This window comes from Rutidosis leptorrhynchoides, chromosome 2 (assembly GCF_046630445.1).
Source record: "Rutidosis leptorrhynchoides isolate AG116_Rl617_1_P2 chromosome 2, CSIRO_AGI_Rlap_v1, whole genome shotgun sequence".
NCBI lineage: Eukaryota > Viridiplantae > Streptophyta > Magnoliopsida > Asterales > Asteraceae > Rutidosis > Rutidosis leptorrhynchoides.
The window spans coordinates 343,671,381-343,683,820 of record NC_092334.1 but is presented as its reverse complement, the minus strand read 5'-3'; positions in this window follow the sequence as shown (position 1 = coordinate 343,683,820).

The window sequence follows — 12,440 nt, the reverse complement described above, 5'->3', positions numbered from 1 at the left end:
CATTTCTTCTGCAGGTCTGATATTGTGATGATGATTCATGCATAACTATGTAGGATGAAAATATGAATTTCATAGTTACAGGTCTGATATGACTGTTTTGGTCAAACTGTCAACTGCTGGAGATATTGGGTCAAAATGGTTCCTATATTGTATTGGAACTGAATTGATCGATAGTTATGTGTACAATTATAACTGGTTAATAATTGTAAAATGGTTCCTGGATTGGATTGGAACTGAAATGATAGTTCCAGTATAGTATTGTTTTGACATTTATACAATTGCATTTTGTTATGTTATCATACCAAGTTTGTACACACTTGATTCGGGTCATGTAATTGATTGCTCTGTTTATTTTAGTGTTTTGCGAATGTGTACATATGTATCTAATGTTTACAGACTTCATTAGTAGGATGAAACTATGGATTTCTTAGTTGCAGGTCTGATTTGACTGTTTGTGGTCAAACTGTTTAGTCAACTGTTGAAGATTTTGGATCAAAATGGTTCCTGTTTAGTGTTTAATCCAAAATACACCACCAAGCTTATATTTGTAAGCAAACCAATGTAATGAGCTTGATGAAGCAACTCATAGCATAATAAGTAGTTTGAACAAACATTATACTTCATTGATCAAAAAAGTACTTTAACACAGAATAAAGAAATTGGATTTTCATGTAATTCAGTTACAAAGAAGAGCCGAGATGAACAAAAACTGTTCAATTCAGCATATTAACTACATAGGAAATGTATCAGTACTAAAATACTATAACATACAAAAAAAAATGAACCAAGAAAAAATTGAAATCATCTTCCATTTAGTTGCTTTCAGTTCTGCACTTTTCCATTTTTCTTCAAGAAAAATCATCAATTCCTCACTTTTGCATTTTTCTTCAACACTAATGTTGGGCTTCGGTGGATCTAACCACATAAAAAAAGAACATTCCAAACCCTAACATTAAATAACAAGAACAAAGTGTGAGTAATTTTAGGGAAAACAAAATAGTTAATGAAAATCGAACCAACCTTTTTAGAACAAACGAAAAAATACCTTTCGGGGTTTGTAGACGTCTTTGATAATCGAATAACAGCGCGTCTTCCACATAAACAAAGAGGCGACATCGATTAGGTTTTCTCAGTGACAAATCAAAGGATAATCTGGTGGATGGAAGTCCCGATTATCATCTGTTCATACGTTTATATTTTTCTGGGCCAAATAAAGGAGGAGGATGTTATTGGACTTGTATTGAATTATTGAATAATATGCCTTATAATATTTTAATTTGTACAAATTTATTAATTTGTTCGGTACGAATTCAATTCGAACCCATCTTTTTTCGATTCATTTTCTTGGTTCTTTATATCTATTGCACACCCGATAAGAAAGATTGATAAATAGCATGGTGGCTCTTGTGATTCATAAGATAAATATCACGGTGGCTCTTATGATTTCATAAGATAAATAAATTCCTTAATTAAACGCCATTTGACTATTTATATCCGTGGGAATAAATATTTCAAACATCGAAGATGTTGACACAAATTTGGATGGTCAGAAGATATTTGTTTAGTCTATATGATGTACGATTTGTATGAAATTGTTAATGAAAAGGATGGTTGCTCATCAATGAATGCTTATAAGAGATTCGATTACAAAGAAGTATTCAGGATGGTATTGTGTCATTAACTATATTTGCTAAAGACACGTATCCCTAAAATACTAACACTTCACAATACTGGGTTTCTACTAGTATTATAGTATAAATGATGACGATGATGGTCGAAGTTTGTGATATGACCATGGTGGTGTCGGATTGAATTTTGTGGTAGCTGGTGGCACTAGCTAGGTTGATTATGTTGGTTCACCACGGTGTAATGCTGGTCAATTATGGTGACGGTGATGGTTGCCTAGGGTGGCACTTGCACGAGCCATGAGGTTGTTGGTGGTGGTGGCAGTAAGTTTGTAGCGACCCCGACAAATCGTCAAATGACGGCGTCATCTACGTATGGTCCCATTACATGGTCGTAAGTCTTTATAACAAAGTTTGACCGAAAAGTATGTCGCATTCATTTCATAAATAAGGGTGTTTCAAAGTTTACAAAAGTAGTTTCCACAACAAGTACATAACAATGTTTAAAGTTTGTGTGAAACACATGCGACACGATTAAAAGTAGTCAAAAGACGCTCCACGTATGCAAGTATACTCGACATCCAATGCAAGTATCAAATAGTATGAGCGGAAGCATGTATCACCTAAGTTCAAGGACCTGAGAAAAACATAGAGAATCTGTCAACGAAAACGTTGGTGAAATCATAGGTTTAAATAAGTAAATGAGTAATAGTAAGTTGAACCACAAGATTTGCAACATCGATAAAGCCATAGTACATTCTAAAAGTTAATATTCACGAGCACCCAATTATCAAAGCTTAACGTTCCGTCCGTTGAATACCCCATCAATTAGTGCTAGAACAACACTGTTCCCGAAAATATATTTCATTCGTAAACGGTAGCGAACCGTTTGAATGAGGGTTTGTCAAACCCATATGGCCATATAACATAAGTTCTCGCTTACACCATCTGATGTAACTAATGATAATCGGATTGAGGATTTTCGTTCTAAACTCGTATGTAGAATGTTTGTTTTCCCGTTCTTGTGTTCACTTAGTTCAAAAGTATCGTTTATGTTTTCTCATCCCAAAAGTAAGTTAAAAGAGTAAAAGTGGGACTATGATCTCACCTTGAGTGCACGAGTAGTAAAGTACTTCAACAAGTAAACGTGTGCAAAGAACAATGCTAGTCTTGACCTAAACAATAGGTTGTATCAATAACGGTAAACACGATAGGTCAAAGATGTTCAATTAGTCCTATGGCTCGTTACGACTCGATTATTTAGCATGTGAAATCAAATTGCCAAGTTTCATGCAAGATACAAGTATATAAATAAGTTAGGAAGGTTGCATAATCATTTGGTTAAGTTTGACAAAAAGTCAAACTTTGGTCGGTCAAAGTCAACGAAAGTCAACACGTTCGGGTCGGGTTCCGAACTATTTTTCTAATCTTAGAAATCATATATGAGCATGTTGGCCAAGTTACATGTTAACCGGAGGTGCGTAGCATGCCAAACATTATTCGAAAATTGACCAAATTGGACAGACCCAATCGGCGCGCCGCGCGGGGGGTATGGCGCGCCGCGCCACCCTGCTGCTTCAGCTATTTTTCTGCTTTTTAATTATGCACGAACCAAAACCAATTCTAACACAATTCTTGACCCGCAAACACTTATAACGCCTATCATACATCGTTGGAAAGGTAATTTGACGAGGAAAGCAACTAAACACATATCATCAATCAAACTTGCACTTATAACAACCAAAAATCGCATTTAATGTTCCATAATCAATGCATTCAAGTCAATATTGAAATTTAATGATTCGGTAACCAAATTACATGAACGATATGCCGTTTCGTAGGTAATTAAGCATACAACACAACCTAACACTTACAATTTACATTCATGTCATTTAATGCATCAAAGATTCATTCTTAGTTCATGAAACCCCAACCAAAAATCACCAAATTTCATAATCAAGTTTAAGGGGTTTCCTTGGTCAATCTTTACATCATAATGAAGCTAGTAACACTAGGAACATGATTAAAACATGAAGTCTTAGCATCTAACAACATATGAACACTTAAAATTCAAGATTAAACATGTTAACTTTCCATATGAACTAGTTACTTCAAAATATCGAAATCAAGCATACAAATCACATAAACAAACTAAACTTGAGCCATAGACACTAATTAACAAACTTATAACTTAAAAATCTCAAGAACACAAAGATTAGTGATTTTAGAAAGTTACCCAAATTTGATGAGGTTGGTATGGAATCGAAGAGGAGATCACGAGGAGTTCAAATATGTAAACGGTTTGGAATGAATCCTTCTTGAATGATTTTAGATGATGATTTGCTTTTTGGAGAATTTGAGAAAAATGGAGAAGTATGAAAAGAAAAGAAGAAAGAAAATGAAAATGGGGAGGATAAGGGGGTTGACTAGTCAAAAGCTAGTCACTTCTTTGGCTTTGTGGCGGAACTAGTCCCTCGAGTTCGGTTGCGGGTGCGTTAAATTACCTAGACATGATAATTTAAAACGCGTATTAACGGGAGATGTTAAAAACATATAACGGAGTTTAAAATAGTTAAACGGAAAAGTAAACGGAAAAAGGCGGGATGTTACATTACCTACCCCTTAAAAGAAATTTCGTCCCGAAATTTAAGAAGGCGTAGTAATCGTTGTTTCTTCCTCGGAGTCAGACGATTCCGGAACCGGAAATAGATGAGGGTATTTCTTTCGCATTTGATCTTCTCTTTCCCAAGTAAACTCGGGTCCTCTTTTGGCATTCCAACGAACCTTGACAATCGGGATTCGGCTTTGTTTCAATGTCTTGACGGAGGTGTCCACAATTTCAACCGGTTCCTCCACAAAATGGAGTTTGTCATTAATAGTGAGTTCCTCGAGTGGGACGACGATATCGGGCTCGGCAAGACACTTCTTCAAGTTAGATACATGGAAAGTAGGATGAACGGAGCTTAGTTGAGGCGGAAGATCTAAACGATAAGCAACGGTTCCAATACGCTCCAAGATTTCGAAAGGACCAATATACCGCGGATTTAGCTTCCCGCGTTTCCCAAAACGGATTACACCCTTCCAAGGTGCGACTTTTAACATTACTCGGTCACCGATTTGAAATTCAAGATCGTTGCGTCGTTTGTCGGTATAGCTCTTTTGACGACTTCGGGCCGTCCTAAGCCTATCTCGGATTTGAACGATTTTCTCGGTGGTTTCGTGAATGAGTTCGGGTCCGGTGATTTGTACGTCGCCTACTTCGGCCCAACAGAGAGGTGAACGACATTTTCGGCCATATAGCGCTTCAAAAGGTGCGGCCTTTATACTCGCGTGATAACTATTATTGTAAGAGAACTCGGCGAGAGGTAAGTGCTTGTCCCAAGCTTTTCCGAAATCAACCACGCAAGCTCGTAACATGTCCTCTAAGGTTTGAATTGTGCGTTCGCTTTGTCCATCGGTTTGAGGATGATATGCGGTGCTCATGTCTAAACGCGTTCCCAACGCTTCTTGCAAAGTACGCCAAAATCTAGAAACGAAACGGCCATCTCGGTCGGAGATAATCGATAAAGGTACACCGTGTCGGGCTACGATCTCCTTAATGTAAAGTTGTGCAAGTTTCTCCATTTTGTCCGTTTCTTTCATGGCCAGGAAGTGTGCGGATTTGGTGAGACGGTCAACAATAACCCAAATGGTATCATAACCGCCCGTCGTTTTTGGTAGTTTGGTGATAAAATCCATCGTTATTCTTTCCCACTTCCATTGCGGGATCTCGGGTTGTTGAAGTAGTCCGGACGGTCTTTGGTGTTCGGCTTTGACCTTGGAACATGTCAAACACTTGGAAACATAAGTAGCTACGTCCCTTTTGATGTTCGGCCACCAATATAGTTGTTTAAGGTCGTGGTACATCTTATTGGCACCGGGGTGAATCGAGTATCGTGACTTATGGGCTTCATCTAAAATAAGGCTTCGTAGGTCCCCATAACTAGGCACCCAAATCCTTCCGGCGTAATATCGGAGTCCGGTCTCTCTAATTTCGAATCGAGAGACGAGAATGTTCAAGAGCTCGTGTGAAAGGTTTTCATCCTTGAGGGCCTCATCTTGGGCTACCCGAATTTGGCTATTAAGGTTTGTGTGGATGGTGATGTTTAAGGCTCGGACACGAAGAGGCACCGCTCTTTCTTTTCGACTTAAGGCATCGGCTACTACGTTTGCCTTCCCGGGATGGTAACGAAGCTCGCAATCGTAATCGTTCAAAGTTTCAATCCACCGTCGTTGTCTCATGTTTAGTTGCTTTTGATCGAAAATGTGTTGGAGACTTTTGTGGTCGGTAAAGATAGTACTCTTGGTTCCATAAAGATAGTGTCTCCACATTTTAAGTGCAAAGACGACGGCTCCGAGTTCGAGATCATGCGTCGTGTAGTTTCGTTCATGAATTTTGAGTTGTCGAGAAGCATAAGCAATGACTTTCGTTCGTTGCATCAATACACACCCAAAACCATGTTTTGAGGCATCGCAATATACAACAAAGTCATCATTGCCTTCGGGAAGTGACAAGATAGGAGCGGTGGTTAGCTTCGTTTTCAAGATTTGGAATGCGGATTCATGTTCGGTCGCCCAAATGAATTTCTTTCCCTTGTGAGTCAATGCGGTTAGAGGACGTGCAACCAAAGAGAAATTTTCGATGAATCTACGATAGTACCCGGCGAGACCCAAAAATTGACGAATGTGAGTAGGAGTAGTAGGAGTCTCCCATTTGCTAATGGCTTCGATTTTCGATGGGTCGACTTTAATACCTTGGTCACTTACAACATGACCAAGAAATTGAACTTCCTTTAACCAAAATTCACACTTGGAGAATTTGGCATAGAGTTGTTCTTGTCTTAAAAGTTCAAGCACAAGTCGGAGATGTTGTTCGTGCTCTCCTTCATTTTTAGAATAGATCAATATGTCATCGATGAACACAATAACGAATTTATCGAGATACGGTTTGCACACGCGGTTCATAAGATCCATGAATACCGCCGGTGCGTTAGTGAGACCAAATGGCATGACAAGGAATTCATAACTACCATAACGAGTTCGGAAAGCGGTTTTGGAGACATCTTCCCCCTTAACCCTCAATTGATGATAACCCGAGCGGAGATCGATTTTCGAATATACACAAGACCCTTGTAGTTGATCAAAGAGGTCATCGATGCGAGGAAGAGGATATCGGTTCTTAACCGTCAATTTATTTAGTTCGCGATAATCAATGCACATTCGTAGGGATCCGTCTTTCTTTTTAACAAACAAAATCGGAGCGCCCCAAGGTGAATGGCTAGGTTGGATAAAACCACGATCAAGTAGTTCTTGGATTTGACTTTGCAATTCTTGCATTTCAGATGGAGCGAGTCTATATGGTGCACGCGCTACGGGTGCGGCTCCCGGAATAAGATCGATTTGGAATTCAACCGGTCGATGAGGCGGAAGACCCGGCAATTCATCGGGAAATACATCGGAATAGTCACTAACAATTGGCACATCATCGATGTGCTTCTCATCGGACTCGACTTTCTTAACGTGGGCAAGGATCGCAAAACAACCCTTACGGAGTAGTTTTCTAACTTTAAGGCACGAAACGAGGTTGAGTCTGGTGCAACTCTTATCGCCATAAACAATCAAAGGTTCACCATTCTCGATAGGAATTCGGATTGCGTTAAGATCACAAAGAATGTGAGATTTCGTTTTGACTAACCAATTCATACCGATTATTACATCAAAGCTTCCTAGTTCCATGGGTATCAAGTCAATTTCAAATTCTTTACCCAAAATGTTCAAAGTACACCCCCGGTAATATTTGTCGGCACTTAAGAGTTTTCCGTCGGCCACTTCGATGGAATAAGTAGTATCTAAAGGGTGTGGTGGAGTGCAAAGGGTAGGAGCTAAAGTCTTGGACACAAAACATTTATCGGCACCCGAATCGAATAAGCAAGTAACATAAGAGTTGTTGAGAAGAAACGTACCCGTGACTAGTTCGTTGTCATCTCGGGCTTCCTCGGTGTTGATGTTAAAGGCTCGGCCTCGGTTGTTGGGGTTGGTTTTCTTTTTCGGGCATTCGTTCTTATAATGGCCCGTTTGGCCACACTCGTAACAAGTGACCGTTTTTGGAGGATTGGGCCCCTTTCGAGCGACGGGGGCGGTGCTTGTGCAATTGTTGGCCCTATGACCAACTCCTTGGCAACGGTGACAAATTAGCTTGTTACATTCGCCGTAATGATGTTTGTGGCACTTGTTGCACAAAGGTAAGTTTCCGACATAACCCTTCTTGCCGTCGTTGTTGAAGGGCTTTTTGGTGAAGGTGTTGTTGTTGTAGTTAGTTGATGGAGTGGCTTCCCATTTCCTTTTGTTGCCACCCGACTTGTCCTCGGCCTTAGGAGCCGGCGCTACGATTTCGTCAACCGTTTCAATTAGTTGGCGAGCCATGTTCATAGCGGCTTGATGAGTAGTGGGTTTGGATGACATCACCCCTTGTTTGATGCTTTTTGGAAGACCGAGCATGTAGAGCTCAATCCTTTGAGATTCGGGGTTAACAAGATTAGGACACATCAAGGATAGTTCGGCGAAGCGTTGATTATAAGCCTTAAGATCGTTTCCGACCGCTTTCAAAGCTCTTAGTTCTTCCTCGAGCTTTCGGGTTTCTTCGCGCGGAAAGTATTCGACAATCATCTTTTCCTTCAAGTCGGCCCAAGAGAGGGCATGAGCTTCATCGGTACCCACCGATTGAACATAGGTGTTCCACCAAGTGAGAGCAACACCGGAGAACGTGTGGGTGGAGTATTTGACCTTGTCTTGATCCCGGCAACCGCTTATGCTAAAGACGGCCTCGGTTTGTTCAAACCAACGAGTAAGCACAACCGGTCCACCGGTTCCATCATAAGTGTGAGGTTTGCACCCCATGAAAGCTTTGTAGGAGCATCCCTCGTTTGAGTTACCGGCCCCATTGTTGTTGTTGTTGTTGTGGTTGTTGTGGTTGTTGTTATTGTTATTGTTGTTGGAAGAGTGACCGGCCATGGCCGCATCTACGGCGGTAGCTATCATCCGTTCGAGAGCTTGTTCGGGAGTTTCATTGCGGCGTACACGACGAGGAGCCATTGTTCCTTCAAAACAAAATAATACCGTTGGTTAGTATTCTAAATAATACTAACCGTGATATGGAATAAAGATAGAGAGAAAATTATCCTTGACCCGCCTTAAATTCTTTATGTCATAATGTCGGTATGTTCATATGAGTCACCGTAATATAATTTCCGGGAATTATATTACCCTAATTCATATGTGCATTCGACATTACGTCATATAGTCAAGGTGGCGTGTCAATTAAATTATATAACGCAAGATTTAGATAGAATAAGAGTAGATATGAGTAGAAGAGTTAGAGTATAAATGCACAATTTGTCAAGTAATTCCTATGTCAAGTCTATATGCCGGTTGTAGTCTAGACTCACCAATGTACCCTAAGACTCGGGGTTGACACCAATGAACTCTAAATCCCTACAACCAAAGCTCTGATACCACTTGTAACGACCCCGACAAATCGTCAAATGACGGCGTCATCTACGTATGGTCCCATTACATGGTCGTAAGTCTTTATAACAAAGTTTGACCGAAAAGTATGTCGCATTCATTTCATAAATAAGGGTGTTTCAAAGTTTACAAAAGTAGTTTCCACAACAAGTACATAACAATGTTTAAAGTTTGTGTGAAACACATGCGACACGATTAAAAGTAGTCAAAAGACGCTCCACGTATGCAAGTATACTCGACATCCAATGCAAGTATCAAATAGTATGAGCGGAAGCATGTATCACCTAAGTTCAAGGACCTGAGAAAAACATAGAGAATCTGTCAACGAAAACGTTGGTGAAATCATAGGTTTAAATAAGTAAATGAGTAATAGTAAGTTGAACCACAAGATTTGCAACATCGATAAAGCCATAGTACATTCTAAAAGTTAATATTCACGAGCACCCAATTATCAAAGCTTAACGTTCCGTCCGTTGAATACCCCATCAATTAGTGCTAGAACAACACTGTTCCCGAAAATATATTTCATTCGTAAACGGTAGCGAACCGTTTGAATGAGGGTTTGTCAAACCCATATGGCCATATAACATAAGTTCTCGCTTACACCATCTGATGTAACTAATGATAATCGGATTGAGGATTTTCGTTCTAAACTCGTATGTAGAATGTTTGTTTTCCCGTTCTTGTGTTCACTTAGTTCAAAAGTATCGTTTATGTTTTCTCATCCCAAAAGTAAGTTAAAAGAGTAAAAGTGGGACTATGATCTCACCTTGAGTGCACGAGTAGTAAAGTACTTCAACAAGTAAACGTGTGCAAAGAACAATGCTAGTCTTGACCTAAACAATAGGTTGTATCAATAACGGTAAACACGATAGGTCAAAGATGTTCAATTAGTCCTATGGCTCGTTACGACTCGATTATTTAGCATGTGAAATCAAATTGCCAAGTTTCATGCAAGATACAAGTATATAAATAAGTTAGGAAGGTTGCATAATCATTTGGTTAAGTTTGACAAAAAGTCAAACTTTGGTCGGTCAAAGTCAACGAAAGTCAACACGTTCGGGTCGGGTTCCGAACTATTTTTCTAATCTTAGAAATCATATATGAGCATGTTGGCCAAGTTACATGTTAACCGGAGGTGCGTAGCATGCCAAACATTATTCGAAAATTGACCAAATTGGACAGACCCAATCGGCGCGCCGCGCGGGGGGTATGGCGCGCCGCGCCACCCTGCTGCTTCAGCTATTTTTCTGCTTTTTAATTATGCACGAACCAAAACCAATTCTAACACAATTCTTGACCCGCAAACACTTATAACGCCTATCATACATCGTTGGAAAGGTAATTTGACGAGGAAAGCAACTAAACACATATCATCAATCAAACTTGCACTTATAACAACCAAAAATCGCATTTAATGTTCCATAATCAATGCATTCAAGTCAATATTGAAATTTAATGATTCGGTAACCAAATTACATGAACGATATGCCGTTTCGTAGGTAATTAAGCATACAACACAACCTAACACTTACAATTTACATTCATGTCATTTAATGCATCAAAGATTCATTCTTAGTTCATGAAACCCCAACCAAAAATCACCAAATTTCATAATCAAGTTTAAGGGGTTTCCTTGGTCAATCTTTACATCATAATGAAGCTAGTAACACTAGGAACATGATTAAAACATGAAGTCTTAGCATCTAACAACATATGAACACTTAAAATTCAAGATTAAACATGTTAACTTTCCATATGAACTAGTTACTTCAAAATATCGAAATCAAGCATACAAATCACATAAACAAACTAAACTTGAGCCATAGACACTAATTAACAAACTTATAACTTAAAAATCTCAAGAACACAAAGATTAGTGATTTTAGAAAGTTACCCAAATTTGATGAGGTTGGTATGGAATCGAAGAGGAGATCACGAGGAGTTCAAATATGTAAACGGTTTGGAATGAATCCTTCTTGAATGATTTTAGATGATGATTTGCTTTTTGGAGAATTTGAGAAAAATGGAGAAGTATGAAAAGAAAAGAAGAAAGAAAATGAAAATGGGGAGGATAAGGGGGTTGACTAGTCAAAAGCTAGTCACTTCTTTGGCTTTGTGGCGGAACTAGTCCCTCGAGTTCGGTTGCGGGTGCGTTAAATTACCTAGACATGATAATTTAAAACGCGTATTAACGGGAGATGTTAAAAACATATAACGGAGTTTAAAATAGTTAAACGGAAAAGTAAACGAAAAAAGGCGGGATGTTACAAAGTTGGTTGCGGTGAAATTAAGAATTGAGATACGCTTTTAATGTATGTTACTCAATGTTGAAAATATCTATATAAATGACCAAAACACCCGTGTGAGATAACATATGTACTTTATTATAAGAACTAGAAAGCATAAAACAACGTTGTGAACAGTAAATATCTCATGGTAATTACAGTAGTATCTATTTAAAATAAATTTAAATTTAGATTTAATTTTACATTAAAAATAAATATATTAAATATTAATATCTTATATAAGTAACTTATAATTTTATATATATATTTAAAATAAATTTAAATTTATATATATTTTTAGATTAAAAATAAATATGTAATATAAGTAGATTATATATATATATATATATATATATATATATATATATATATATATATATATATATATATATATATATATATATATATATATATATATATATATATATATATATATATATATATATATATATATATATATATATATATATTGGTAGGATCAAGAGGGAAGTAACCATTCGGGGGGAAGCGGGGGGAAGCAAAAACTTTTTTTTTCTTTCTTTTTTTGAAAAAACTTTGTTCACGAACATTATAGATGAGATGAAAATATGAACATTTAGTAGAGACACTTTGTGATAAATGTTTTTATTTTGGCGAAAAAACGCTCGAAGAAGTAATATATAACAATTATCGTGTTTTTGAGCGTATTTTGAGGTTTTAGCTATTGGAGTTTAGATATTAGGGTTTAGATATTAGGGTTTAGAAATTTAGGGTTTAGTAGATTTAGGATTTAGATTGAGTTTTTAATACGAACGGTTTAGAGTTTAGGGTTTAGGGATTAGGGTTTGGTGTTTTGGGTTTATGGAGTAAACCCAAAACACCAAACCCTAAACCCTAAACCCTAAACTCTAAATCGGGCTAAATTTTACTTCACAAAACATGAAGAAAAAAAACGTTCAAATTCTTCACGAACAATATTATCTTG